Here is a 27377-nt window from a genome sequence, read left to right as displayed (position 1 = left end):
CCATGCTTCAACATCGACGTCGGCGCAGAATATTCATGGCCTGAAGGTTATGCTGTGTATCTGGTGGGACCAGCTGGGTGTTGTGTATTATGAGCTACTGAAACCGAATGAAACGATTACGGGGGATGTCTACCGACGACAATTGATGCGTTTGAGCCGAGCACTGCGAGAAAAACGGCCGCAATACGCCGATAGACACGACAAAGTTATTTTGCAACATGACAATGCTCGGCCACATGTTGCACAAGTGGTCAAAACATACTTAGAAACGCTCAAATGGGATGTCCTACCCCACCCGCCGTATAGTCCAGACCTTGCGCCATCCGATTACTATCTCTTCCGATCGATGCAACATGGCCTGGCTGACCAGCACTTCCGTAATTACGATGAAGTCAAAAAATGGATCGATTCGTGGATTGCGGCAAAACCGACCGAATTTTTCACAAAGGGAATCCGTGAATTGCCAGAAAGATGGGAAAAAATAGTAGTAAGCGATGGACAATATTTTGAATATTAAATTTGTAACCATTTTACGTCAATAAAGTTTCAAATTTCGAAAAAAAACCGCACGAACTTATTGATAGTCCTATTATATAAAAATCAGTCAATCAATATCACCATTGCTGGAAATGCTGGGTCTCGTACTGCCGGTGAAGAAGGAGATGGCGAGGGAGCGAAAAAAGTTGATTCTGGACGGCCCCGAATAATTCGCACAGGGAAAACTAGTCGACCATCGAAGGGCCTAAACGTTTTATATTCTATGAATGAGAATATTGAAATCGATATTCCGCAAACCTATGGAAGTGTGAGATGTGAGCAGTATTCGGAACACTGGACAGCTGCTATGCAGAAGGAGTATTCGCCTCTTATTTTTAATAATACCTGTACGCTGACGACGTTACCCGGAAAGCAGAAAACCATTGGCTGTAAATGGGTGTGTAGCCTCAAAAAGGATCAACATAGCGAAATTGAAAGATTTAAGGCTAGCCAAAGGTTGCAGTCAAAGATTTAGGGTGAATTATTTCGAAACTATTTGGATGGTTATTGCTCTAGCAGTTACTCACAGTTTATATCTGCATCAATTAGACGAAACGACAGCATACCTAAACAGTGGCTTAGCAGAAGACTGTTATATGGCGCAGCCGAAAGCTTTCGTGGACAACAAAAATTCAGATTGTGTGCTAAAACTCAACAAAGCTGTACATGGCCTCAAGAAGTCCGGGCTCGAACTGGACTCAGTGCGGGTGAAGATTGTATTCGAACCATGCGCAAATGAGCCCTGACTCTACGAAAAATGAAATGAAGCAAGTTAAATTTAATTCCTGTTTATGTTGACGATTTAATTGCGCGTCAAGAGATGAACTTGGAGGTATTAAATCTAAACCTTTACACGACTTCTTGTTAGTCGCCAAGGGTCCCTTAAACAATGTTTTGGGAATGGTGGCTAAGCGCGAGGGCGAGACTGGCGCAATTATTGTTGGGCAGAAGCAGTACGTCAAGAATCTGAAAGCACAATACGATATGAGCGAATGTTGATTGCTTTCAACGCCTTTAGATGATGGATACTAAATTAAGCGAGATAACGACAGCAGCAAAAAGGTTGATCAAACTTATTATCAATCACGAATTGGTGCGCTCGTAAACTTAGCGATAACGACGCGATCCAATACTATGCATTCGGTAAGCAGGCTGGAACAGTGCAACGGCTTTCCGAATGTGAATCGTTTCAACGGCGCGAAACATATTCCGTGGTATCTATCTAAAATCCTTGATCATATGCTTCACCAGTAACGAAATCACGAGCCAGTGTTTAAGATACGTAGATGCGGACTGCGGTTATGACTGGAGCGCCCGAAATTCACATACGGTAAATATTCCATTGATAGAACTCTTTCTGCTCTACAAAACTATGTTATTTGCTCATCGAAAAAAAAACAAAGAAAGTCGCCTTCAAATTGATTCTCAGCATCTCGCCCGCCATCAAGCAACAGGCGGTCATAAATTGCGCTTTTTGTAACGAAACGTCAGGGGAGATGAGAAATGGTGCCTATACATTAATATGAAACAAAGACAGGAGTGGATGGGTCCAAGAGATACGCCAAAGCCGGGAGTCAAGCCGAATCTTCATCCAAAGAAGTTAATAATATGTGTTTGGTGGGACTGGGGGCATGGTGCACGGGGCAATGCTCGAAAAGAATTGTACGCTCAACAAGGAGCTCTACATTGCCCAGATATACCGCTATACCGCGTGAATGAGGTTATTCGACTGAAAATACTTGATCGGCTTGGTCAAATCATACTCCTTAACGATAATACCAGGCATATGTTGCACAAGTCGTCAAAGCCGCACTCTATGAGCTCGAATGGGAGCTCTTATTTTCCGGACCTTATTCCGATCGAGCAGAAAACCCTACGAACTTATTCCCCAACCTAATAGTAAGCACTGCAAAGGCTTATTGAATTTCCCTATTTTTCTTCTTTTACAATTTGCTAGCAAGTCATCGTTTATTATAAATTTTTGAAGTAATAGTTTGCCTTTGATTTTCGCCTCTGTCCATTACGAAACAAAATTGTTTTCATACGACTGCCACGGCTGCTTTCGCAATAGCGGGCAAACCAATCCAAGCTCTGTTGCAGGGGCTATTGCACTAACTCTCAGTATTTTGTGAAGAAAAAGCAGGCAGTGTCGATGCTAGGAGATACCAGTATTTGGATCTCCCTGTGTTTTACGTTGAATTGAAATGTGTTGCTCTTATACATACCTATACATATATTCACTCGTAAATGGTGAAGAGCGCAATAAAATTCTGCAAATTATAAAAAGATAAACTTACAAAATGCGTCAAAGGAATTATTTTATATATCTAAAATAAATAAATGTTAATTATGAAGGCAATATAAACTTTTATTCAACACATGCAATTGACTATAATTTATATAACTTGTAAATATGCTTTTTTTATTACTAGTAAGAATTTCATATATGACCACTTCCTTGTGTCAAAACCTCAATTTTGAATTATGAGACTAGATGAGCCTTTGTTGAACTAAAATCATATGAGAAATAACGTTATTGATACGAAAATAAAAATTCAAAAATTGTATAGCCTATTTTTATGAGTTTATTGCTTAAAAAAAAAAATTATGATAATAGGTCAGCCGGAGTAAGGCAGAAGAGATTCAAAATAACAAGGAAAATTGCCAACATACGAAACTTCCTGAAAGTTAAAATGGACGTTAAAATTTGCTGACAACAAACAAAATAATTTGCCCAGTTTTCCTAAAAAGTTACTTCCATCTGCTGAAGAGTTGATTATAGTAGTTGTGCTTTTTTAAGCGTTTATGTGTCTGACCCCCAAATTTGTATGAAGCAATAAGCCGATAATTTTATATGCGCTCGTGAAATAGTTGCCCATGAAATCGTTATGTAATTGCAACCTGCTTTATCGACAATAAATAAAATATTCACAGAAATGTCAAAGGAGGACATATACTTTAATATCGTGCAATACATATTAGGAATTCTGAAAGAAGCTAAAATATATATATCAATACACATTTTTCTGTTAATTAAAAACTCTTCTTACCGCTTTTGTCTTTCAGTTTATCATTTTAATAAATGTTGATTCAATATTTGCCACTGTTTAGCAATTTGCCAATTGTTTTTGTGGATTAAAGACGGTTTGTTTTTTATGTATTTTTTTTTTTTTTGATAAGTTCAGATACGAGGGCTACCTTTTATATTTTGCCCCCAACAATGAAGACACAGACAGATAATAATGATAATGGGCTGGTTTTTTATAATATTCCCCTTAGAAATCAATATATATCCATTTTCAAAGCACCTTGCCACTCAGAAGAGGATACCTTCAAGGCAAGCTTCCCCAGATTATTCTGGCGTTGAGAAACCTTGACCTCGCATTTTATTTTTGATGTTCGTGAACAAAATAAAATGATTAGTGCCTGATCAAGGCTGTAAGGCAGATGAGCTATTAATTCGATCTTTTGAGTACTCAAAAACTCTATTATGTAAACCGATACGTGAGAGTTCACATTGCTTTGGTGAAGGAGGATTTGTCCTCGGCCTTTGATTTTCCTCCATTCTCCGAAAACTTTTGACAAAAAAATGGTTGTGTATCACTGAGGGTTATCTGTTCTAATTTTTTTTAGTGGCACAGTTGCAACATAACCAGGTGTTCCGAAAAACAGGCGATCAATTACTTTGGGGTGCTTTTGCCGCGAACAACTTTTGTTGCATTAAGCTTGTCTTCGAACATCCATAATGTCGATTATTGTTTTCTTTCCGGATTATACGCATAAAACCAAAATTTGTCACATATTGTGATGTCATTGACGTGCTTTGAGCCACCGCGGCTAAATTTTTCAACATTTCTTTACATCAATCACCATGAGTCTTTTCTTTTTGTGCAATTGTCAAATTATGCGATATCCAACAAATGTGCTTGACGACAATGTGCTTCATGCAAGATTGCGGAAAATATTTGAATCAAAACGCAACTAAAAAATTGCAAACAAACAATTCCGAAAACTTAGATTACGGGTTCTCCTGTCCATAATTCTCCCATACAATTCCATTTTCATGATGGGAAGCGGCAAACATACACCCTTTGGTTTGCCTTTTCTGCCCGTCCATCCTATTAGGATTTGCTCTATCGTCTGTTTTTTTGTCTAATCTTAGAAATTTTGGTCCAAAACAGGTCCAAAAAGGTTTGGATTTTTTTTGGCGGCTACCGTAGCCGAATGGGTTGGTACGTGACTAACATTCAGGAGCTCAAAATTCCTCAAAAAAACCATTTCCCATTTGCAAAAGCAAGACGCACACCACAAATAAAAGAAAGAGTTCGGCCAATAAATACATTCAAACCAAGCTGTTCTAGGTACAAATATCAAAGTGCATTCTAATCACTGAAGCTCTTAACGTGCTAAGACATCTGTTACCATTGGACTTGCACATAAAAACAAACGCCACATGCAACGCGGTCAGATTCTCTTACAGGGAGAAAACCAATCGGACTTCACAATCCCCAACCTTAACTTCAGGAAAGATTTTGCAGTACGTTTTCCACCGAGAGCGGAATGGAGGGAATGGAAGTTGATTAATAGATTCGACATCGAAATCTATATTGACGGTTCTCAAGTGAACTTTGTTGTGGGAGCTAGCCTCTATTTAGACCCGCTCAAATTATCCAAATATGCCAGCGTGTTCCAGGCAAAAAAAAATACAAATCGGAGAGTCGAGCAGCTATGAAGGTCTTAGATTCAAATTTTATTTCATCAAAACCAGCTTAAAAGTGTAGAGAGTAACCAGAATTGCTTGGTCATTGACTTGAAATTACTCTGATATGGGTTCCCGGTTATAAGAGTATAGAGAGTAAGGAGAAAGCAGACAAGCTAGCGAGAAAATATTCGACACTAGGCTTAGCAGAGGCGGTGGCAGTTGCTACCCTATTCAAGACAATACAAATATCCATTACTATGCTTTAGCCAAAAAAAGTTGGGAGCAATTAAATATCATTCATGTACTACAACAAGAAAAACATGGCCGTCGTACAACATCCAGAGGGCGAAGTACCTGTTAAGTTGCTCTCGCTTAAGCAAATATCGTACCACTGCAACGCTTACATGTCATTGGAAGGTAGGGATCATGAAGGCAGACTTTTAATCCCATCAGCAAAAGCATTCTGGCGGAGTGGTGAAAGAAAGTATTTTTCCCTACTTATGCAAAGAAGAAACAAAAAAAGCATCAAACAAAAACAAAGACATAACACGAAGACAGGGGTGGTAAAACGACACTAGTCGCTAACTAAGATTATTTCAACAGAAATACTCATCCACTTCAATAAGCACAAAAACGACGTGGCGGGCTCTGCCCGATTTTGTTGCGTTTTGATGGTGATTTGGATCGCCTTTTACTGCGTTGCCACAAAGTGTTGCAGAGACAGTCTTCTGCATTTAATACCCATTCCAACACCTTCGCTTCGTAAACAAGAACACAAAATTTAAACTGTTCTAAGCAAAAAATCTCTGGTATGAACCCAAAATTATAAAAAATAAGTGCTTTTTTATTTCTCGTTTTGAAGTAATCTCACTTCAGATTCTACTGGGTATCTAGAAAAGCCCATATGCCCTTGTGCATAATATGGTGTGTATTGTAATACAAATAAATGTATGCATACAGATAAATTCATTAATGCAATAATAATGGTTAACAACATCAGCTGAATAAACATAAGTTTCACATTGCATTCAATTGCAAAATTCCCATATGCGCATACAGTTTCGGTCATAAAAACTCGCTTTAGCAAACAAAATGGCAGATTTATTATATTATAGATTTTTTCCATGCATGGATTTTCGGCATATAATTTTTAATTACAATATTTCAGTAGTTAAAATATTACAGTAGTTACACTAAAAATTAAAAAAAATAGATTTTTCGAGAATTTATAGTATGCTCTAGTTACACAAGGTGACGTCCAAAATAAACAAGACTGAGCTAAGACAGATCGCACTGTTTTACGCGATGCAAAACCTTTTCGAAGAAGTGTTTCAGGTCATTGACCGCAATGCCTTTCAGGATGTCGGTAGAAGCCTTGTGAATGGCCTCTATGGACGCAAAACGTTTTTCTTTCATGGCCAAGTGCAATTTTTCGAATGGGTAGAGGTCACAGGGAGCCATATCAGGTGAATACGGTGAGTGATTAATTGTTAAAATGCAATTTCTAGTCCAAAAATGAGTCACAAGAGTAGATCGATGGATCGTGCATTATCATGCAATGAGCGCCAGCTTCCTCCTTCGCAGTATTCAGGGCCAATTCGACGAATACGGTGCGACAAACGCTTCAAAATGCCAAGATAGAAGCCCAAATGATCATTTAAAACGCGATAAATGGATGTTTTTGGAGATATCCAAATCCAATTCCACGGATTCCAACTATGATTTTGGTTCATTTTTGATCAATTTACAAGCAATTTCGATGGGTTTTTCGGCCCTTACTGATTTTGGGCGGCCCATATGTTCATTGCCATTTATGTCCTCACAGCCATCTCTGAAGCGTGTAAACCACTCATGAACCACTCTGGAACGAGATAGAAAACCATCGCAATAAGCCTTTTTCATCAATTCAAATGTTTCGGTAAACATTTTACCGATTTTAAAACAAAATTTCATATAATATTAGCTCTTTGATCGAAACTCATTTTTGTACCGATGACAAAAATATACTGACACCTTAGACGCAATAACTTCGCTTCCACTGAACCGAATGTCACCAAGATTTCACAGGAAGCCAGCTAGGGATGTAGTTTCCAACGCACTAACTCATTACAAAGATGGCGCTATCAAAAACATTTTTATGAGGCCTGTCTTCTTTATTTTGAACTTCGCCTTGTATATAATTTAGAATGAAGAAAATCAAGGTGTATTAAATTTTGATACGTCCGGTTCTTACTTATGGTGCTGAAATCTGGAAGTTAGTGAATCAACTATTGCGATTTGAAAGAATCATATTGAGAAAATGCGGTACTAACGACTTGAAAACGGCACATATCGCATCGGTTACAAAAACGAAGTTGATAACCTTATGGGTGGTGAAAAAGTATAACGTTTTATTAAAGCACAGCGGATTAGGTGGGTTGCCCACATCATAAGAATGCCCAACAGAAGAATCAAAAAGCATGTTTACTTTGCGTCCAATAGGAGGAAGAAAGGAAGGCCGACCCAGAAAAAGATGGCTTGATGACGTCGAAGCAGACTTAAAAGCGATGAACGTTCGTAATTGGAGAAATGAGACAAGAGAGAGACTGAATTGGAAGAGAATTGCTGATGAAGCTACGATCCACCGCAGACTTTGGAGCTAAGAGAAAAAGAGAGAGAGAGAGAGTTTTGCTTGCTACTCCCCAAGCGGCAGCTTTCTAATTATTGCAAATGGCGTCGTACGTCAATTACAATATATTTGAACTTGTAAACTGCACAGCTGCAGATTACAAACAAATAATTCAAATTCAAAATATGTTGTTCATATTTACTAAAAAGCAAAATTGGATGATTAATTTTATGCCACCTTGTAAACTTTTCGTTTGCATACTTTGCTGGGTTTTTGGCTGAGCTTCTACTTCAAATTAAGATCTTATTGTAGTGCGTCCTGATGTTTTTCCTCAAATGAAGGGGTCTTCAGTTTTACGCTGCCTCATGGCCGATGATGGCGGGCTTCTCGTGGCAGAAATGCACTCGGACTATGGCATTTTGGCCAATACTGTGCCCGTGTAAGCACATGTTAGCGCTTTTGTATGTGTGAGCACATATGAGCACTTGTCCAATAATCTACGTGCAAAGTATTTTAATTGTGAAATTTACTGCAACAGCCTCTCCAAAGTATATGGCATGCAAGCCGATTGCTCGTGCAAGCTTTTGTAATTTCACTCTGCTTGTTTTTCGTTTCATAATCCATTGTTTCTATTAAATAATGAAAGCGACAAATGCGCTGATGTAGTACGCAAGAGACAACAGAATGTTTAAATATCAAAACGATGATATTAAAATTACAAACTACTCGTATATCATGCAACTAGAATAAATAATGGCAACGGCGACAAATGTGCAATGCCAAAAATTTATTTTTCATTTATTCATATGGAAAACATGCGTCAATTAAAATTTGCATGCAGTACAAAATTTCAACAACGAAATATTTTAATATTTATTAATTTAATAAGCCCCAAGTGGTGTCGAAATGGCCTGATTGTTTGCTAACGCCACTCATAAAACATTCAGCATGAACCTAAATTAATAGTACAAATTTTTTTACGCAAACAATATTGCTTCGCCAGCAATTTCGCATTTTAAGATAGAATTTGTGTGGGATGTCAGAGAAATTTTTGTTTTTCATTCATATGGCGCAGTGGGATATTTGCATACCAAAATGCTTTTCATCAACAAATAAGGGATACGATATGCTGCTGGAAATGCGAATATTTTCTACTTAGCCCAATGACAGTCATTTCAGTGCAAGTCACACGTCACATTTGCTGACATAGAAAATAGTGTATATTTTTCTAAGAATTGTGAATTGAGAATTTTTCTTAGCAATTCCCTACGTGTTTTTATTAGTAAACGTCACCGAGTGTAATGTGACCAGAAAACGTGCGAAACTATATGTATGTATGTACAGCCTGCAGGCATATTAGGGTATTTCACTTTCTTGTGAGAATTTTTTGTTTACATTTACAAAAAATAAAGACCGGTCGTTATAGGTTAGGTTATATTCTGGTGATAGTCGGTCTGCACGACCAACTCACTTAGACCTTACAGATCCGTTGTGATACCATTGTACTACACGGGAACCATATTGTTTTTTGTTTTGTTTTTGTTTTTTTTAGGCGTTGTGGTAGCGTGCTACCCTCAAGTAGCCTTCTGACACCAGGCTGAGCCTGTTTCTCTCCATCACCTCTCGCCGCGGGAAAACCGTCAAGCATTACTTCGCGGGGAGGTCGCGGCGATTAGTCGCCGTTGCTGTGTCGCAGTCTTTCCAGACGCCTCATCTCTTTCATAATCTCGGCCACTAAGTCGCATGACACATTCCACTGTTCCTTCGAACGCAGCATGTGAAATACGAATGTTTCCGGCGAAAGAGGTTCTCCAAAGGTTCTACAGAGTATTTCTTTTGCAGAACGGAAGCGCGAGCATGTGAAGAATATGTGGTGAACGTCCTCTAAAATGTTTCCAACGCAGTAGTCGCAATAGGGATTGCCGTCGTGGTTAAACCTGTATAGATATGCTTTGAAGCATCCATGTCCACTCAAAAACTGGGTCAGGTAGAAGTCCACCTTTCCATGTGGCCTCTTTAACCAAAGCTGTAGGTTGGGAATGCGTCTGTGCGTCCAACGCCCTTTGGCCGAGTTGTCGCACCTAGTTTGCCACTCGTCGATGCAATTATCTCGTAACGCGGCCCGAGTAGACGAACTTATAGGTCGCTGTGCTCTCGCTATTTGGGCAGCACCCATTGCTAATATGCCTAGCGGGTGCATGCCAGATGTTACTAAAGCTGCATGGCCGGACATTGTTTTCAATGATCTACATACGCGTAGTGTGCACAACCAGTAGATAGACTGTAATCCTCGAAAATATGATACATGATCCGTTTTATACGCCCAGATTGGAACACCATACAAAATTTGGCTTTTCACGACATTTTCTAGAAGCTGACGGCGATTTTGTTTTGGTCCTCGTACGTTTAACATCAGCCTCGACAGCGCCGTCGTGGTGATGGATGCTTTTTTGTTGGCGTACTTGAAGTGTGCTTTGAAAGACCGCCTTTTGTCTATCATTATTCCCAAGTATTTGATTGCGGGAGTGGTCGTCATGTTGAAGTCTCCGATTCTAAAAGAGATCTCTTCTGGCTTTTTTATATAAGGATTGCTTCGGTCTTCTCGCCAGGCTTAGCTTATTTTGGGCTAGTCAAGATTGCACGCTGAAAACCGCCTGGATCGCATTGTTGCGGATATCGCCTAGATTTTTAGCCCTTACCATAACGGCAATGTCGTCGGCAAAGCCAATTATCTTGGTTCTTTCTGGAATCCTGACACAGAGAACCCCGTCGTACATTATATTCCACAGCAATGGCCCGAGAACTGATCCTTGTAGAACGCCACTTGTTATTTTAACTTTTTTCATCCTTTTGATGTATTGTACCATAGCATTCGGCCATCGAAGTAAGTGGGCAATAATCTCCTCAGGTACATGCAGACCCCAATTCGCTCTAGGGCGTCTAAGGTTTTCGCCTAGTTTGTAGAGTTGAATGCATTTCTGACGTCTACGGTGATAATCAGGCAGTACTCTTTGGTGCCATTTAGGCAGCGGGTGCCACTGATTGAATTGAATGATCCCAATTGATTTTCGGACAGGCCTCCCATTGTTCTGACTTCCGCGTCTAGTCGATGGGATAAAATTCGTTCGAGCACCTTACCCGCAGAGTCGGTTAGATATATAGGTCTGTAGATTGACGGCTCCTCCGCTGATTTACCTGGTTTTGGAAGCAAAAATAAATTTTGGCGTTTCCAAATTGACGGAATAGTGCCCTCCGAAAGGCAACTATTAAATAAATTGCTAAACACTTTGATTTGTTGTTCGATTACTGGCTTCAAGCAGTTATTTGCCACTCCATCCGGTCCAGGGGCTTTGAGTCTGTTAAACTGCTTGTAGCCCTTATTATTTTATCATCTGTAATGAAGCCGAACCATATTGTGGCTCTTATGAAACGTAGTATTGATCCCAAACCCACGACAGACAGCTCTGTAAGAGAATTGAAAAAGTATTTACCTAGACAACCCGCTCTGATTTTAGCTAAGGCTGGACAATTGCAAAGGAAGTGCACTACTATTTCTTCCTCATCTCTACAATTTCTGCAATATTCATGGGAGAAAACTCCCAGTATCGAGGAATGCCTGCCAAATAGCCAGAGATCGGTTAAACAAGCCACATCCTTCGAGATATTGTCTCATGATAGGCTAAGCAATTCCTTTATTATTTTCTTGTTTATTTGCGGTTATACTAGCCTAGCTGTTACACATGTATCTTCATCTCTCCATGACCTATTGGCTTCTTGGATAATGTTGTTTTTGGTTATTAGTTTACTCGTGGCCAAAGGTATTCCAATGGTACTTTTATCACTGAGCAGTTGAAGAGCAGTACCTTTCCTGGATAGGTCATCGGCTTTACAATTTCCCCCAATATCTCTGTGCCCCGGAACTCAAATAAGGCTGACCTTGAATGCGTCACTAATATCATTTAGGGCCGCCCGGCATTCCTGTGCAACCTTCGACCTTAGTATAGCCGCATTCATTGATTTGATGGCCGCCTGGCTATCCGAGAATATATTTCTAGCCGCTTTTGTTACAGCGTGCGTATTTAGATATGTATCCACTTCTTTTATAGCTATGTAGAACCTCTGCCTGATAGACGCTGCAGTATTCTAGTAGTCGAACGGATAGTTTCAGTCCTAATTCCTTCGAGAAAACTCTATAGCCAACCTTATCGTCTAGCTTGGAACCATATGTATAAAAGTTGAATTCCCCCCTTCTCCATGGCATTGGCGTCTGCCACTCCCTTCTTGACGATATACTCGTCTTCAAGAGCCTTTCAAAGGTAAGTCTAGGGATAGAGTAGTCTATTTCTTATTTGTGAATATTCAGAGAGTGCAAAATAGAAGCGTGGCCAAACCACCGGTATTTCCATAGCGCCATACTTTTGAGTCTGAGCGCCGAGGCGGCGGCCACGTGTTTCCCTGCCAGATTTAGGGCAGGTTAGTTGATTAGCACTTCCAGCGCTTTGTTTGAGTAGTCCTTAAAGCACCAGAGATGCATAAAAGAGCTGTTCTTTGGACCTTACTTATGTCTTAGCGTAACTCACTTTTCGAGCAGGTGGCAACCATACAGGTATTCCAAATATTAAGATTGGCCTAACTACAAAAGTATAGAGCCAGTGCGTAATACGAGGTGTTAGTCCCCATTTTATACCGACCGCTTTTTTGCAAGTATAAAATGCAACGTTGGCATTCTTTACTCTTTCTTCAATATTAGATTTCCACGTAAGTTTCCTGTCTAATATGAGTCCTAGGTACTCAAAATTCTGTTTCAAAGAAATCTCCACACCCTTAAAAATTAGCAGGGAGATTATAGGGAGCCTATGTTTCTTTGCAAAGAGAATCATTTCAGTTTTTGCGGGGCTTATATCGAGTCCACCCTCAATTATTACCACATATCGTCTATCGGATAAATAAGTTTTGAACCATTGAAAGAAAACAGAATGAAAACCAAGCGAGGCTAATTTACCTAATAGAATTGTATGAGAAACTCTACCAAATGCTTTAGAAAAGTCCGTGAAACACAATCGACTTGAAAACCTTCAGCAAAAGTTACAAAGCAATATTCACCAAAAGCAGCCAGGTTGAAACTGTAGACCTACTCGATATAAATCCATGCTGATTGGGCGAGATTAAGCTCTTAGACGCAAAGTACATTATTTCTTTTACAATTCCTTTGAAAAGTTTAGAAATAATAGAAAGCTTCGAGATCGGCCTATAGTTGAACACATCATTTATTTTGCCACTTTTGAAAATAGGGGAGATAGTTGTTATTTTTCAATTGTTGTTAAAAACTCACGAAGATAGGGATTTATTAAAAACTAGGTATGACAATAGCCGGGCAGTTTTTAAGGAAAATTACAACCCATCCTTATCAGTCTGTGGAGAAGGTTTTAAACCCAAAATCCCATTCTCAATGTCCAGAGAAACAAGGTTTAAATAGCCAAAAGTCAAAGATGAAAGTAGATTATTATCATGATTGAATTATAAGAGGTTTGCTCACTAGTGCCATTCGCTTTTTGACACTTCCTTACAAAAGGTTGTATTTATGAAGGTCAATAAAGTGGGACAAATTAAATCCTTTTTGGTAAAAATGGTAGCAAGAAAGTATTTTATTTAAATGGAAACAAATTGCGAACGGTTTAAAAACAAATTTGAATTACTATTTGAATGTCCATAATGGTAGCAGAAATTGCCAAGTCTAATATCAAAACAAGAAATTATTTCACTTAATCCCAGTCCCCAGATTTTATTTTGTGAATTAATTATTAAATTTAAAACCGATCGCGAAGTTGCGAAGTTTCAGCAATATGAAACTATTTTGTTAAAAAGAAATAAATAATTGGCACGCACAATTCTGTTAGGTGTTTGGCCGAGATCCTCCTCCTATTTGTAGCGCGCGTCTTGTTCTTGTTTCACAAATGGAAGGACCTACAGTTTTAAGCCGATTCCGGCAGATGGTTTTTTATGAGGAGCTTTTTCATGCTGGTACTGTGCTTTGCTAAGCCTACTCTGAACACTTCAACCATCCATGGGAAGGTGGGCCCTGTTGTAACTCTTTGGGATATGATAGCTCTTTGCAAAACATAAATTCCGTCTAAATCACCACATCATAAGAAATAAAGCTTTGTAAATTCTCCACTCATCGATCTCGGATTGCGTCAATTACTCTATTATGTTCTGACTTAAGTGGTATGTATTCCATGTCATACTACCATAGTCCTGAACATACCAATGAAAACTCTTTAGCAAGTTATCGCTCGCAAGCAGACCATTTTGAAAATGAAATGTTTTTTCTACGCATTTTACTTTTCTTCCACTTTTACTCATCATTTCTAGAGCTAGCAACGCAGTGTCTTGCTAAGGGAGCCAGCCGACTTGTCATGAGAGAACGAGGAAGCTGCTCACTGAGCAAACCTTTTATCATAGAATTATAGATTATCATGACAAGAAGAAAACGAGTCACTAGTGAAATTAGTGATTTGAAAAAATCGGCAAAAAAATTGGCTACGTCCACAGGAGTAGTAGCTGATTTGTCATTAAAACGAATTGACCTTTTAGATTTAGGGTTTTGTGTTCTTTAGATTTAGATTTTTGTGTTTGAGATAAATAGAAGAGCCAAAATGTACAACACCGTTCAGGTTCAATTTTTCGGGAGGGTCAACTTCAGTGCGATTTTTTAAATTATTAAAATTAAAAAAAAAAATATAAAAAAAATAAAAAATTGTTTTTGTTTTTTTGGATGTAAAAGAAGTATACTAACAAGCTGAAAAAAATTAAATATCCTTTTTCATTTTTTTTATTGTAAAAAAACTCCTGAAAATACCCTAAATTTTCAAGCTCTAGACCACAGGGACCCCTTAAGCAGTTCATAATCTATTCTATTTTCTCATGGTGCTTTATTTGTTTTAGCATTTTCAATGTTGTTTTCGCCTCCCATTAAAGTTATATAACTCTATCTAGAGATATTGCCAGCTTATTTATTTTCATCTTTGCAGGTAACCAAGTGGCTCAGCTAGTCGCAGCGTTCGCCTGTTTTGTGAGATTCAATTAACAACAACAAAAGAAATTAGATTTTATATATCCTTTTGAATTTATATGTGCCCATACCTACCTACATGTAAACTTGTGTTAAACTATTTTATTTTTATTTACACAATTTTAGTTAATTAAATGAGCCGTCATCATGTGGCATACCATCTACTTCATGACTTGGTGGTAAGCTATTTCATCTACAATTTGATTAAAATTCCTTTTAGTGTACTTAACTTAATGAACAAAAGCAATTCTAATGGATGTTGGAAATATTGCAAATTATGCACTAATTTCATTAAATACTCCCACTTGCACACCTTTTATGGCGATTTTTTCTTCCTCGTATTTGAATGTATGCACCAAAAAAGCTTGAATTCACGTCAAAGAAAAATATGAATTTCACAGCTGCATAAAGTGTTTTGCCCACAAAAGTAGCGAGTGCATCTATATATTTTACTACCCGCTATACAAAAACAAAAAAAAAATGAAATACAGAAATTTAAATACAATTTATGTTTATGCTAAATGCTTTTCTGTTTATTCCTCTACTATTTTCTTTGAAATACTACATAATTTAATATGAGCAACAAACGAAGATTTGCTCCTGGGTATGCTTTAATGCAATACAATAACATTTATGTAGTATATCCCGCTGTTGGTGCATGACTATCATTCGAAAGTATTTGGTTTGGAAAGTATAAGGATTTGAAACCTCGATCATGAAACACTAAATGATAGAAAACGTTTTTCTAATAGCAGTGGCTACTCGATAGGGAATAGCAACACTCTGAGTGAATTTCAGGAATAAAAAAATCTCCTCACAAAAACCATCTGCCGTTCGAGGCAACATGTAGAACCCTCTACGACGTACAGAATTTTAAGGTATGTCCAACAACAAACCGTTACTTGGCTCCCAGCGAAGTTGATGGACCAACTTATTTGCTGACGTAAATGGGGTTCGCCAAAAAACTAAGATTTTGTTGGTGATGTTCTAAAAAATCAACGGAGCCATTATTCATATTGTGGGCCCGTTCCAATGGATCCGTTGCGGCAAGAAATTTGACCGCCTGCAAAACAAATTATGTGTTTTTGGGTCGATAGCACCACATACGTGCGCCTCGTAATGTAATTTTTTATCTCTCGCATATTTTATTGTTTTAATTTGTTTATTATTTTTTTTTTCGATAAAAGCTTGATAGAGTATAAAGGAGGTCAGGTTTAAGTTCAAGTTCACACTGCCCTAGAAAATGAGTGTGGGTCCCGATTTCGAATTTGTGAGTCCACATACCGTCTACTACCACCATAAATTATATTTACTAAAAACCTCTTTTGCTTCAATAAGCATTAATTTTTTAATATATTTCACAACCAACAAAAATCTCTTTATAAAAGCTAACAATAACAGCATCCCTAAAGCAGACGCCTGCAGGTGATACAAAACCTTACCTGAAGTCTATACTGCACGCTTAAGCAAGAGTACTGACCATTCTGCTCCCGTAAAGCATTCTGCTCTATTTTTTCGTCTGTTGTTAGGGGCGTAATGGCTATGCTATTTTGACAATTTTTTGTTACTACATACATCCTTGTAGGAGGAGAGGGCTGCCTCTTCACGGATGTGGTGGCGCTGTTTGCTGCTTGTTTTGCAGCTACTGTTGCTGTTATTTCTGCAGCCTTGGTTGATCGTCTTCAGGCCGCTTCTTCGAGGTAGCCTCTGGTGGTGACTGTTCCAATGACCTCTGCCGCTTTGGACCTGGCTTAATGCCATCTTTCTTCTTTGTAGGCATGGGGAGCAGAGCTTTTTTAAGGAAGTAAAAGATTCTTTTTTTGCCTGTCCCACTCAGTTGTTGAAGTCACACCTATGCTGTTTGCCTGAGGAATTTCTGCCTCTCAGGTCCCGTCTTTGGGTATTGAGTGACGCCCCGTTGGTTCGCTCCACTTGAGAGTTGCTTTTGTTTTTTGTTATTATTAGGTTGCATTGTGTTCATTTTGGTCACACGAGTAAATGGGAAAGGTTGGTCCGCTGCACCAGTGCCCCGGTAGCGCAGTAAGACACTTATTGAAATGAAGTTATGCTTGGGCGCTCCAAGTTCGCATATTTACGACTATATACCCCCTCCCCACTCGTTCACCGGTATATGCTGTTCCACCTTGTATTGGGGACTTGTGTAGAGTTTACTCTCTTGGTGGATATTTATATAGCGAATCGCTTGCTACAAGGCAGACACCAGCGTTGCCTGTTCCGGTCCACGAGTGGTATTGTACTTTCCACAAACCTTGCATATCTGCCGATCACTCCCCTATCCGCCACCTGGGGACGCGTTCGGTGGACGAGAGGCAACTGCACAGTTGAACCATTCATGGCATTTAATTTTTAAAGATAATAAATTTCAAATGTTGGACGCTACTGCGTTGTAATTCGGCCATCTGTAAGCACTAATATTGAATGACACACTGGAGGGTTTCGGTCGGCATATCGGAAATGCCTTTAGTTAAGTTGGCTTCCAATGCCTCAATCGAAGCTGGTTTATCCACAAAGCATTTAGACTTTTCATATCTCCACAAATAAAGGTACAAAGGTGGCTTGGTGGCCAATCCACTGGTCCGAGACGAAAGATAAACTGCTCAACGACACGACGACGCAGTAAATCCATTGTTTCATGGGCTTTATGGCAAGCAGCGCCATCTTGTGGGAACCATGTGTTGTAGAGATCATGGGCTTCTATTTCCGGTATCAAAAAGTTATTTATTTTGGTGCGATAGCGTTCGCCGTTCCCTGTAACATTGACACCAGCCTCGACTTTGAAGGAATATGGGTTGGTGATTACTCCAGCACATAGGCGGTACTAAACGGTTATTTTCAATAAATATAATGGCTTTCTTGAATGGCTTCGAACTGCTCTTCAGTCCAGATATGCTAATTTTTCTTATTGACATAGCCATTAAGCCAAAGATGGGCCTAGTTGCTATACACAATAAGTTGGCCTAAGCGCTCGATCAACACTTTTCACAGAGCGTCGATTCTCGTAATACAGTTGTTCGATTTGTAAACGTTGTTGAGGTGTAAGTCTTTCCACAATGAAATGTCAATGAATACTGAAAAAAATTGTGCATTTAGTTAGACACGCGCGGAAAAGTACCTACATTGGGTGAAGCTAAAAATTCAGAGCGTAGTTTTCCGTTTATTTCAACGACGGAATGAGCATAAGTAATGGACTATGAATAAGTTCGTGCGGTTTTTTTCGAAATTTGAAACTTTATTGACGTAAAATGGTTACAAATTTAATATTCAAAATATTGTCCATCGCTTACTACTACTTTTTCCCATCTTTCTGGCAATTCACGGATTCCCTTTGTGAAAAATTCGGTCGGTTTTGCCGCAATCCACGAATCGATCCATTTTTTGACTTCATCGTAATTACGGAAGTGCTGGTCAGCCAGGCCATGTTGCATCGATCGGAAGAGATAGTAATCGGATGGCGCAAGGTCTGGACTATACGGCGGGTGGGGTAGGACATCCCATTTGAGCGTCTCTAAGTATGTTTTGACCACTTGTGCAACATGTGGCCGAGCATTGTCATGTTGCAAAATAACTTTGTCGTGTCTATCGGCGTATTGCGGCCGTTTTTCTCGCAGTGCTCGGCTCAAACGCATCAATTGTCGTCGGTAGACATCCCCCGTAATCGTTTCATTCGGTTTCAGTAGCTCATAATACACAACACCCAGCTGGTCCCACCAGATACACAGCATAACCTTCAGGCCATGAATATTCTGCGCCGACGTCGATGTTGAAGCATGGCCAGGGTATCCATACGTTGCCCGACGTTTTGGATTGTCGTAATGGACCCACTTTTCATCGCCAGTCACAATTCGATGCAAAAAACCCTTTCTTTTGTGCCGTTGAAGCAGTTGTTCGCATGCCATAAAACGGCGTTCAACGTCTCTTGGCTTCAATTCATACGGCACCCAATGGCCTACCTTTCGGATCATTCCCATGGCTTTTAAACGTTTGGAAATGGTTGATTGATCAACTCCCAAAGTTTTTGCAACCTCTTCTTGCGTTTGAGCCGGATCTTGATCGAGCAATTCCTCCAATTCGGTATCCATGAACTTTGGCGGAGCACCCTCGCGTTCTTCGTCTTCCAAGCCAAAATCACCACTTTTAAAGCGTGCAAACCACTTCTGGCACGTTCGCTCAGATAGAGCATGCTCACCATAAACTTCCACCAAGATACGATGACTTTCGGCTGCTTTTTTCTTCATATTAAAATAATGAAGAAGAATTCCCCGCAAAAACACATTATTTGGCACGAAATTCGACATTTTCAAGTGTGGTAAAAATATTGTTGTTTACGCTTCAAATAAAAAACTTATACTGACGTTTGTGCCTTACGACAGTAGCTCTCCAATGAATGTTTGGAAATGTGGATCGATGGAATAATAATCAAGTTACGCCATCTGTTGTAAAACCGCACGAACTTATAAATAGACCTATTATGTAGTTAGGAGTATTTGTGTAAGTTGTAATTGTGGTCAATTATTTTTTTTAGTTTCTGTTTAGTCTTCAGTTTCTTTGCAATGGAATAAGCGCACATACGTCGTCCTTCTCCATAATTTTCATGATTTTATCAAGATTTTCAACGATTGATACATCAGAGTGCGTCTCTTATTCGACCCTTTGTATTCGATACGACTGTGCTGACATATTTGGCTAAATTGAAAACGGAAATATTCAAGAATAGTTTTTGAAGCGTGATGTCACATTTTTCGCCACGTTGTATTATCCGGCATCACGGAAATATTTTCTGTGGAAGCCCAGCTGCAGGCTACCGAATAGGTTGCGGATGGAGAAGTTCCTCTAGATGTACAGTTTAGCTGCGAATAAGTTAGAAATGACTGATAAGCAGTCCCAAACAAATAGCGGCAACTATATTAAATCAAACTACAATTCTACAATTCTCTAGAAAAAAAAACCTACAGGGTCGTAAATATCATCGACAGGACAAAAAAATGCCACCTTTATATAAGGATCCAGCCCAAAAGCCTTCAGTAGCGTTTATTTCATAGTGGGCGGCTGCGAGCAGCGTCTGACTTGTAGCAAGCAACTGACTTGGAAATGCTGCTCCCTCCAGCTAAATCTAAAATAGCAGCTCTATCGAATGGATTGAGACTCTGGGCTAACAACCTATCCTTCTGAAATATAATTCTTACTCAAACCGAACTCCGCACTTTGCGCTCCCGGTCAGCTCTCTAGCTAATAATAATAATAGTAATTAATAATTGCATTATCCGCTGCAATTTACATGTCGTGAGATGTGGCTCACTAAAGCCATCCAGCGAAACACGTACAAAACTTTTGGCCTCACCGAATATTAGTGACCTTTCCCAAAGTATTTTACTATACAAATTTTTTTCTTTCCATCATTTTTCATATTCAAAACATATTTAAAAACTCTGTGTAGATATCAAACGATTTTTTTCAGTTCATTTATAAAATATTTGAATTCCATTTCTGCAATATAACAAAATTGAATTAATCAACTAAGTAACGAATATTTGGAAAGCCAACATTTGCTTATGTATATGAAAGTGTATATGAGTATAAAATAAGTGGCCCGAAACTAATGGAAAATATGTTTTTCATACTACATCGCTATATATAAATATGATGAGTATGAGATGATAAAGAAATTCATTGAAACAGCAAAAAATCAGGAGTTGAGCAACGCCAAAGCACTTTAATTGCTGTAAATGTAATGCGAAAAGCAATTTTCAACACTCAAGGGCAAAGAATTGCTTGATTTGATTTATTAGTATTGTTGTATTACTTTTTGCTTCCAAAACGAGTCTTCACCCCTTGACTTGAAAAAAAAACGAAGAAATTAACAATCCACGGGCAAAGTGCTGTCAACAGCGACATCAGTGACAATAGCGCTAACAACGCCTTTGCCTCGTCTTCCTCTCCCTGTGTCTCTCCCTCTTCTTCAATCCACTGCTGCTAAAATACGAGTACGTAGTTGATAGATAAGTACGCTTTGTCATCGCGTAAAAACACTGAAATGACTTAAGGAGGCAGCAATGGGTTGCCAAGAAAAACAACTGGAAATGAAACGAAAACGTTTTGGCACACGCTTCAATGTCGACTTTGTCGCAAAAGTCACACCCGCGTTGAGCAATAAACAAAGTCAGAAACAAAATCACAAAAGCAACAAAAAAAAAGAAAACAGTAAGCAAAATTCAAGTAAGACTACTGATTGCTTGTACTTAAAAACAATCTTTGCTGTCCGCAGAAAATTTAATTACATTAAAATGAAAATCCATGCCATTTGTTGTCACACGCTGTGCAACATTCACACTTTGAGTTAGGAGCAAAATGAAAATAGCAATCCACTAAATACATATTCTTCAACTCATCCACGCACCCACCCAGCCCCTCTCTATACCCCATAACCCACTCTAAATGTTGTTGACATCGCAGATGTTGTCGACATTTACGCATCCCGTCACGCCACCACAATTGTTAATACATATTTGCATATTTCGTTGTAGGCAATAATTGTCAACTGCAGCGACACAGCAGCGCGCAAGTGACAAAGTTCAAATAGCCAAAATAATTGCTTTTGTCGGAAATTTTTGCAGAGCCTTCGGAACAGCTAACAACTGAGCGCGTACAATAGGGTTAATAATGAATGCAGCAAATACACACATACATGCTTAGAAGTGTAAGTATAGGTGAATGTTCGTGTATTGGCGTGCAAGAGCATTCATAGTAACTGGCGTCGGTGTTGTTGTTGCTGAAAGCCTTTGTGGTTGGCTGTGCGTTCGTGTGGTAAAGTTGTTGTTGTCGCTGCTGCTTTAGTAAAACTTGCTTGTAAGCGAGTAAAATCGGGTGTTTTTTAAATGATCGACAACTTAAATTATACACTTCTCACAAAAATTTAGGGAACAGTAAAATTTCCTAAATTTCTTAGTGATTTGTGAAAAGTATCTCGGTGAAAAATGGTTGCACGGAGTTCCGACAAAAAACAATTTGAAGCTTTAAACTTCTAGTTTTAAGATCTTTGAGCAAACATTTTTTTATTCAGCAGCTATTTTGTAATCGTCAGTTACAGGGCGACACAAAAATTTTCGAAATGTTTTCCTTTAAGATTTTTAAATTTGCAAAAACATTTTGTTCAGCAGCAATACTAATTTTTTTGTTTTTTTATTTAATAAGATACTAATGAAAAAAGTTGAAAAATAAATGTTTTTTTCAATTTTATGTAATAATATTTAGCCAATGTTTAAAAACAATGCACTTGTTCCTTTAATTCTTTTGATCAATCGGTCCGGAAATCTGAATAATCCGGTTCCAATAAATCTGAATTATAAATTCAAGTGCTTTAGCTTCAATTCTTGCACGAATCGGTGCTGCAAAATCCTTACCTAAAATTTTTCATGTAGTCTCAGGACCCAATAAGTTGAAAGCAACGATTAATAGCCATTTCAACATCTTCTTCAACACTTCGCTCTATAGACTTCGTGAACAGATTTACTTTTGTTCTAGGAAGAACCGATTTTTTTCTTCGCGAACAGATTTACTTTTCCCAAATTTGGTATAAGACGATTCATCATGCCTTGCTAAGCCTTACTGAATAGAAATGTCAACGTAGTTTGCCATTCTCCGCTGTCAAACCATAGTTATCGATATCGATATTTCTCATGCAGTTAAAAAAAACACCCCATATGCTTAATTGTATGGCTGCAAAACTTTTGATATTTTGTGCTTGCACCTTTTACCCGTAAAAGTTTTGTGAAATGGCGACGAAACGTGAAAGTAACCAGAAGGAAAAATAAAAATTTTCGCTTTGAAAATAATATTTTATTGTCATCGTAATGAAAACTTAGAGGTGTGTGCATAATTTTCTGGAACTCTTTTGAATTTACTAACAAGACACTTGAACGATTCCATATTAGGGATGGTCGAAATTGTTAGTCTTATTAACCAAATTTATTCACTAAATACTTTGATCAAATAGAAAATTTAATGTATTTATGAATTTCACAATATTTATTTAATCATTTGAAATGCACTCATACCAATTTTTATTATTCTCAAATTTGTCCGATTACTGAATAACTCCTTCGTTGACCTGCTTCCATCTTAACCCGGGTTGAGCCGTCTCGAAATCCAAAGTTCTTCTCCATGTTTCCCTTGGCATGTCAGGCGCTCTTCCCATTCCATTGCCTTCTTCTCTATGTTACAGTCTTCCTTGCGTAAAGCGTGACCAATCAACTTCCATTTCTGTCTTCTAATCCAAATGTATAGCGACTCTATACTTGCTTTTCCGAGCATTTTCTTGTTTGGCATTATTTTGGCCTGAAAATTCGGAATATAATCCTTAGATAGCGGTTGAAAAAAACTCTTAAAAAACTCGTGGTTATAACAGTGTTGATTTTCTAGGTAGAGCTACTGTGCAGCAGTCCTGACGGCAAAATCGACTTGAAGAGCCTAACCTTTAAACTAGAACTCAGGTTGTTGTTACAACATTCTGAATGCCTCTTTGGCTTTTTCGATTCGGGAGCGTATGTCTACATCCATACCACCGCCCAAGCTAACTTTGCTGCCGAAGTGCGTAAAATCCTTCACTTTTTTCATAGTGTTACCTACAATCTCCACACACCCACCCACCTTATTTGCCAGACTCTTCACCTTCATCTTGTCAAAATTTATTTCAAGGACGGAAGACCTAACTATGAAGTCATTTCCTTCAGTTCGGTTAGGCGATGTGCCAGTACGCATATGTCGTCATTATAATCGATGTGTTGTGCTAGTCATGGTCCATTTAAGACCGTAGTTGTGAAGAGGGATTCAGACAGCTTCGAGGACGTCTTCTATTACTAAGAGGAATAACAAGAGCGATAGAAGAAATCCCTGGCGAGCTCCGCTTTGACCTTCGAATGTCTCCGATAGCTTACCCTTGTGCAGTACACGGCATGTAGCGCCATCATAAATTGTTTTAATTATTGTAATAATTTCTTTCGGGAACCCAAACCACATGCAGTCTCTGTGCGCGCAGTCAAAAACTTTTTCACAATATATAATAAAAACATCACATTAAAATCAGCTCTAAACTCTGCGCATTATTCGATGATAATTCAGAAAAAAATATACTACATTTATATTATTTTTGTTACCTTATCGAGTATATATATTACTTATACACCGACATTCGGCGAGCGGGTATCTCACTGAAGTTACCTTCTTTACTAATCCGCTGGACTTACATATTTAAAAATGCACCGAGAATTAAAAGGATAACTTAAAAACATTGCAAAACTTGATCTACGATATTAATCAAATATATAAGAAAAAATCGGAGACTATGTTTCTTAAAATTACCAAAAAAGTTGTGCTCCAAATATTATATTTTCTTTCTTTAATTGAATAAAATTATTTTTGACATAATAGAAAGAAATATCAGAACCTTTCAATAATTACATGCATATAATTATTAGCTGAAAGTCTGCAAAATGTGAAGCTTGCGCTTACCTGTAAAATGAAAGCTTTTATTGCAAACCAAACCAACTAGACTCTATTAATATTTTCTGAGAGTATATCTCTTTCCACTACATATCAACAAAATATTTTCGCTTCTCTCTTTCTTTTTCAGTAAGTGGAAAACTTCATCTCGCCCAAAAGATGGACTTAGTGGGTGAAAATTTTCGTGGATGATTTTCGACGTGGATGATTATCCAACGAGGAGTGCATTCATCAACTCGCTTTGGCTCTTGGCGTTGAAAAACCGTACTTAGATACTATTAAAAGCTGGTCTTATGAGTTTGGCCCTCGAGAAGATATGTTCCCGCTGGATACCGCATAATTTGATAATTGCTAAAAAATTACTCGTCTTGATTGGAGTAAATAATTCAGCCTCTGTGGCTCAAAGCACGTCTGTGGCATCGTAACGGGGGTCGAATGTTTGGATCTAGTATTTATATGAGATGGAAAAATTCAGCAATCGACAAAAAGCGTGTTCCAAGACGAGTTGATTCCAACAAAAGTTTTCAACGGAAGAATCACCTCAAAGCAAGTGATCGACTATTTTTTGGGAAAATCTGGTAATGTCGCAACTGTACCGCTAAAGAAACTTAAAACGGTCAATTCTGAATGGTACAAAACTATTCGTTTGCCAGAAACTTCCGGAGAATTAAGAAAAACCACCCGTCCAAGACGCATCATCCTTCACTAGGACAATGACAATGACAGTCTCGGCTCCCGCTATTGAGTTTTCGAGCATTCAAAAGATCGAATTAGTAGGTCATCTACCTTACAGCCTTGATTTGACGCCTACTGGTTTCTTTTCGTTCACGAACATCAAAAATAAAATGCGGATTCAACGTTTTCCAACACTTGAAGAAGCTTTAGAAGCCTATTAACAGCTTGTTTTGGAAGTATCCTCTTCTGAGTGGCAAATATGCTTCGAAAATTAGTTCAACTGAATTCAGAAGCATATTGAGTTCCAAGATGAGTTTTTAGAAAAACAATAAAGCTTTTTTCATTATTGTTTTTCTATGTTTTCATTATTGGGCGCAAAATATCAAAGGCAATTCTCAAGGCTATAGTAGTAGTTTTGGGCGTTTATATATGCAGTGGCATTAATATTTATGCATTCTCAAAAACAGATGGGAGATACGTCAACAAGTATATAGGTATGTAGACAAGGGTTATGACAATAGGAGAGTGACTTTAGCGGAGTTACTGCAATGTGTTCGGTTTAAAGCTTTACTAAAGTCAGCAGATGCAGTAAACCAGCAACTGCGGCTTATATGAGGGGCTTAAAGCAAGTGCTACACGAGATTTGTTAAAAAGATTATGGCTTTTGGTTTTTCTCGAAAAATGGAATTTATATTTACTTATTCATCAAAATCTATTTATTTATTTCAGATATAAAGGGTGGTTAAGTTTCAAGGACCGGTGTTGATTTTGAATAAAATACAATTTTTTTTAGAAAATTATTGTTATTTACCTTTTTTATGATAATATTGGTACAGATCAATTATGCATAGAACAAAATATTGGCCAAATGGCCGCCGCGGCACACCTCCATCCGATGGTCCAAATTTTCGATGACGCTGAGGCATAATTGAGGTTCTATGCCGTTAATGTGCCGAATAATCTCATCCTTCACCTCTTGAATTGTTGCTAGCTTATCGACGAACACCTTTTCTTTCAAACAAATAACTCCAAAGAAAGAAGTCCAACGGTGTCAAATCACATGATCTTGGCAGCCAATTGACATCGCCGCGACGTGAGATTATTCGGCCATCAAATTTTTCGCGCAAAAGAGTGATTGTTTCGTTAGCTGTGACAAGTGGCACCGTCCTGTTGAAACCACATATCGTCCACATCCATATCTTCCAATTCGGGCCATAAAAAGTTCGTTATAATCTCACGACGATAGCGAACACTATTCACAGAAACTACCTGACCGGCCTCATTTTGGAAAAAATACGGCCCAATGATGCCGCCGGCCCATAAACCGCACCAAACAGTCACTCTTTGGGTGTGCATTGATTTTTCGGCATTGATCATTCGCCCAAATGCGTTAATTCTGCTTATTGACGAATCCACTGTGGTGAAAATGTGCCTCATCACTGTAGATGATTTTCTTCACGAAGTACGCGATATGCATTTTGATTTGAACGCCCGTTTTCATAACAAGCCTAAATAACTTTAACGCGTTGCACGATTGTGTATCTTTTCATGATTGAAATTGTGTTAGTCTGAAATTGAAAAATGTCAAATGAAATGCAGAAAAACGCTTGACGTTTAGGTGAAGTTCACACTCATCATCGGCTTTTGAAATTTAACCACCCTTTAGAATAAAAAGGTTTGCGTTTTGACCTAGACATAGGTCTGTTTCCTCAATAAGTCTGAGGTGAAGCTTAGTTGGGCCACGCGTATATTCCTTTCTTCTGTGATAGCGCATTTTCCAATCCTCGAAGCGTTTTTGGTATCGCATAGAATACTTTCAGAGCCGGAGCGATTGTAACCATTCGGATGACATGATCCAACCTTTATTCACTACGCTATGTCTATCTACATCGCTATCGATTCCAGCTGTCGCCAACGAGCAAAGGTGCGAAAATCTTCCGCAGAATCTTTCTCTCAAACACACCAAAACCTTTTTCCACTACCAGTATGTACGTGAAAAACCTATATTAGTAATTTGCATAAAATCGCTAAAATTAAATATTTGGTTAAAGAGAAATGAGTTTATTAGAACTGGACTCCATATTTTGACGAGAGCTTTACTAATATTTTATATCATTTTAAAAATATCAATACGGGAACGCTTGAGTGAATTGATGGCACTTTTAAAAAGAAGAAACATTTGCTAGTGGAACGCCAGCAAGTGGAAACTAATATTCCGGATAGATTATTTTTTTTATAATAGCAGTCAGAGCCTGCACGTTTACTTT

This window comes from Anastrepha ludens, chromosome 4 (genome assembly GCF_028408465.1).
Source record: "Anastrepha ludens isolate Willacy chromosome 4, idAnaLude1.1, whole genome shotgun sequence".
NCBI lineage: Eukaryota > Metazoa > Arthropoda > Insecta > Diptera > Tephritidae > Anastrepha > Anastrepha ludens.
This window is presented reverse-complemented; position numbering follows the sequence as displayed.